Raw genomic sequence first — 5,204 nt, forward strand, 5'->3', positions numbered from 1 at the left:
ATGCTTATGTTGCCAATTATATAGCAGTGGGTAAATTACCGAAGCATCTAACCCCTAATGAGCAGAAACAGATTGTTCAACGGAGTGCTCGATCTTCTTGGATTGGGGGCTATTTGTTCCATACAGGGGCAGACATGCATATCAGAAGATGCGTTCGAGAAGATGAAATCTTTGACATTTTAAAAGCCTGCCATGACGGACCATGTGGTGGACATTTTGCCGATCGCAGAACTGGACATAAAGTGCTACAGACAGGGTATTATTAGCCCATGATTTTCAAAGATGCAAAGAAATATGTCCAAACTTGTGACAGTTTCCAGAGAGCATGATGCCTTGGTCAGTCTGATGAGATGCCTCTGAAACCACAGCTAGTCATCGAACCATTCGAGTGATGGGCTCTTGATTTCGTTGGACCAATTAACCCATCATCAAACCAGAAAACATATATTTTGGTGGCAACAGAATATGTCACCAAGTGGGTTGAAGCATATGCATTGCCAAGAGCTACAGAGGACTCTGTCATATAGTTCCTGTTTCATCTATTTGTACGTTATGGCCTTCCAATAGAAATAATTACAGACAGTGGACCACAGTTTGCTGGGAACAGAATAGCTGCAACACTCAACAACTATCATGTCCAGCATAAAATCACTACTCCATACCACCCATAGGCAAATGGGCAGGTAGAAAGCAGCAATAAAATAATAGAAGCAATCCTAATGAAAACCATTGCGTCACATAGATGTGATTGGGCTGCCAGACTACCTGAAGCACTGTGGGCTTACAGAACAACATGGAGAAGCACCACTGGTTACTCACCTTATCAATTAGTGTTTGGAAAACAACCCATTTTCTCCATAGAATTTGAAATCCAAACATTACGAACAACACAGGAAGTTGGCTTAGATCTAACCGAGGCATAGATTAATCGATTATAGCAGATCAATGAGCTGGACGAAATTAGGCTCTCTTCACTTCAAAATACTGCCCTGATCCAACAGCAGCGAGCTAAATGGCATGATGCTGTCATTAAAAATAAAGTCTTCCACGAAGGAGACTAGGCTCTTTTGTACGACTCCAAGTTTCAAGACTTCCCCGGGAAACTTCAGACTCATTGGTTGGGACCATACGAAATCTAGAAGGTACATGACAATGGGACCCTTACTCTAATCACTATTGACGGTTCTGGATATGCCTTCAAGGCAAATGGCCACCGAGTTCGTCTCTATCGCAAACCACTTACTCGGGAGTCCTTCTACCTGTAGCTACGCCGAGACTCTGATATGGAGATTTTGGGGGAGGAAGAGAAGTCTTCCTCACCTGTAATTCATTAAGGAATTTATTTATTTTTATAGTTTGTACATAATTCCTTTTCTTGAATCATTTTTGTACATATTTTTGAATCAACGTTTTGCTGCTATTATTTTTGCTGTTCCTTTTTTTTCAAAAGAACAGCTTTTTCTTCTGGCTGTTCCTTTTCCAAAAGAGCAACTCCCTTTGGATCAGCCATCATTTTGTTGTGATTTGTTTTTTTTATCTTTGTGTTTTGCAGTTCCTTTGGAAAAGGAACAACATTTTCGATATTTTTTGCTGTTCCTTTTCCAAAGGAACAACATTTTCGATTTCTACTGTTCATTTTCCAAAGGAATAACATTTTCAATTTATGTTGTTCCTTTTCCAAAGGAACGACATTTTTGCTTGTTTTGCTGTTCCTTTTCCAAAGGAACAACATTTTTTATTTTTGTTGTTCCTTTTCCAAAGGAACGACATTTTTGCTTGTTTTGTTGTTCCTTTGGAAAAGGAACAACATTTTTCGATTTCTGCTGTTCCTTTTCCAAAGGAATGACATTTTTTCTTGTTTTGCTGTTCCTTTTCCAAAGGAACAACATTTTCGATTTCTGTTGTTCCTTTTCCAAAGGAACGACATTTTTGCTTGTTTTGTTGTTCCTTTTCCAAAGGGATAGCATTTTCGATTTCTGTTGTTCCTTTTCCAAATGAATGACATTTTTGCTTGTTTTGTTGTTCCTTTGGAAAAGGAACAACATTTTTGATTTCTGCTATTCCTTTCCAAAGGAACAACATTTCTATTTGTTTCTGTTGTTCCTTTTCCAAAGGAACAACATTTTTCGATTTCTGTTGTTCCTTTTTCAAAGGAACCACATTGGTATGTTCTGCTGTTCCTTTTCCAAAGAAACAACGTTTTCGATTTATGTTGTTCCTTTTCCAAAGGAATGGCACCTGCGTGTTCTGTTGTTCCTTTTCCAAAGGAATAACACTTTCCATCTTTGCTGTTCCTTTTTCAAAGGAACGACATTTGCATTTTCTGTTGTTCCTTTTCCAAAGGAACAACATTTGTGCTCTTCTTTTGTCCCTTGCATGCTTTTGCTCTCCTTGAGAAACAACTTGTTCCTTTTGCTGTTCTAAATTGAGGATGCTTATTTCTTCTGTTCTTTCAAGTCTTTTAGAATACAGCTATGAACTTATCCAATGGATACAAAATCACAACATACTGGAATCAGTCAATCATAAATCGTTATCTTTATAAGAAATTGCTCTGAATTGGTAAGAGGACAGAAGGAAGGACACACTTATTTATCATCTTTTGTTGTCATTGTTCTACTAATTCTGCTCTGATTGGTTATCTTTATCATGATGATCCCTTTTAATCCTCTTTGATTATTATTTAGGAATAAGAGCAAAGGGTTTATATCTTCCTATTGAGATGTTAAGACTTCTTCCACCATTCCTACTCTTAAGGAGTGTTGAACCACCCTTTGTGTATAAATAAGGGAAAGTACTTTATGAAAAAAAAAAGAGCAAACATGACTTATAAGTTGTCAAATGCAGGATAGGGGGTCTCATCAAGAGCCAGCCTACCATGATCATGAGGACGCAAGCGAAGTGGAATTCCCACTATGGCCACCACACCAGGGATATGGTCCAGAAGGTATATCAAATAAACAACCCTTGGAATAGGAGGTCTCATCACGAGCCGGCCTGCCCACTTTTCACTCCTTCCTCGTGAATGGCATCATGGTTAACTGGTCACCAAGCCAACATAATGGCCTACATTTTGACATCATACAACATTTCCTAAGCATACACAAAGGATCATGGTTCCATGGGTGAAATAAACAACTCTGCCAAGGTTATGGACACCTGTCGGCAACAGAGCACTGTTAATGGTATTGAAGTCACATTATTTACACCAATAGGTAAGTTACTAGCACCCTTCTATTTCTTATACCTTAGTAATTAATCATATATTATTTCCCAAATCATATAACGCATGTAAATATATTATCACCAATCATGGCAGAGCAGTTGACAATGACCACATGAGACTTGGAATGTACGGCAGATGTCCTATCCTCCCAGCCTCGCATCATATCACAGCAGCTTCTTACGTATTAAGCGATCCAACTCTACGCCTCGATTTCGGTAATTTGCTGCTTTTGTAAACATGGCATATTGCCATACGCTGTTCCTTTATGACTCTGCTTCAGAGCGGGCGCTGCTCCTTTATTTGACGGCTGGGACAGCCTATCACATTGCGGGGGGGGAGGTTAACCTCATCATTCCCTGGGTTACGTGTCAGCCCACTATTCGGGAAGTTGTGTACTAGGGTATGGCACGGCTCAACGACATACTATTTTTATTTTTTCTGCATGACTTGCTGTTCATAAGCCATTTCTATTGTATACTCTGCAGCATTAGATTTTGAACAAGTCTTGCGTCTGTCAGCCTCTCTGTGTTTCAACAGCATGAACAGCTGCCGTTCCATTAAGAGTTTACAACGAAACCATGGGAGGAAGATCGATTCGGAGAGAACCGCAGGTGTTAACAGTCTCTACTACTGCCCGGGAAATCCTGGCAAGAGCAGGGTGGCTGACTTATCTCAACCGCTTGCAGGAGTCGAACGAGACTACGGCAATTGAATTCTTGCAGAATTTGCAAGAGGGTTACTCCACAGTGAGGGGGAGACACATAGCAGTCATCGATGACATAATCGCAGAAGTCTCGGGACTACCAGCCACTGGACCTGTATGGACGTTAAAAAAGGAAAGATTGCCGAAAGTTATAGAAATCTTCCAGGACAATGGCCAGAGCCTGGCAATTAGAGGAAAGTGAGTTCTGCCAGCAGCACTAGGAGAGCCGTGGGCAGAATTGGCAAAGACCATTCAAAGCTACATCACCTGTTAAGGTAGAAAAGACGTGGTAAGACCACGACATCTTAAACTCTTAGCTGTACTAAAGCAAAAATGCTCTGTAAATTTATCTGAATTTTTAATTCGTTACTTCAAGATGTTGCATGGAGCATAAAAAAGGCACAGCATGTAGAGTCAGTTGTTAGTCATCATGGGTTGATTCGGTTAATTGTCAGCCATAGCCTCACCCAACAACAGAGCAGCTGGGAAGAGCTAATTACCATGATAAATGGGGGATTGACCGCACCATCCCCAAAACGTAAACATGCCACCAGTACACCCGAGCGTCCAGAAAAACACAGGGAATTGGCAAAGTGTAAACATGCCACCGGTACACCTGAGCGTCCAGAAAAATGCAGGGAATTGGCAAAGCATAAACATGCCATCGGTACACCCGAATGACCAGAAAAACGCAGGAAATCGGTCCAGCTAGCACGACTACGAGGGAGGCTGGAGAAGCCCCAAGAAAACACCAGCCAGCTAGTAGAAATTGAAGATGAGCAACCCTCACGGCCAGAAGGGGAGGACGATGAAAAAGGAGTGCAAGAAGAAAAAGAAGAAGAGGCCGAGCAATCTGAAGAGGAAGAAGAAAAAGAAGAAGAGGCCGAGCAATCTAAAGAAGAAGAAGAAAACGAAGAAGAAGCTGAACAATCTAAAGAAGAAGGAGAAAAAGAAACTGAAACCGAAGAAGATAAAGAAGAAGAAGCCGAGCAATCCGAGCAGGAGGAGGAAATGGAACAGCAGGAAGGTAGCCCATTGTAGGACCCAGTGGGAGAAGATGAATTGGCCGAAGTTTTGGCCAATATGGGCGAATATGGCCAACCTTCCAATCCATTAAACCTCCATGCCGAAAAGAAACCCCAGGAGGAAAATGCACCTGAAGAATCACATGCAAAGGAGGCAGAAGAAGAAAATCTGTCTGTTCATGATGAAAAGATGATAGGAGATGCTGAACAGGAACAATCCGTTCCTAACCAGAAGACACCAGAAGAAATT

The sequence above is a fragment of the Pinus tabuliformis genome, chromosome J, assembly GCF_031772625.1.
Source record: "Pinus tabuliformis cultivar Carrire ecotype Pingquan chromosome J, CPIR1, whole genome shotgun sequence".
NCBI lineage: Eukaryota > Viridiplantae > Streptophyta > Pinopsida > Pinales > Pinaceae > Pinus > Pinus tabuliformis.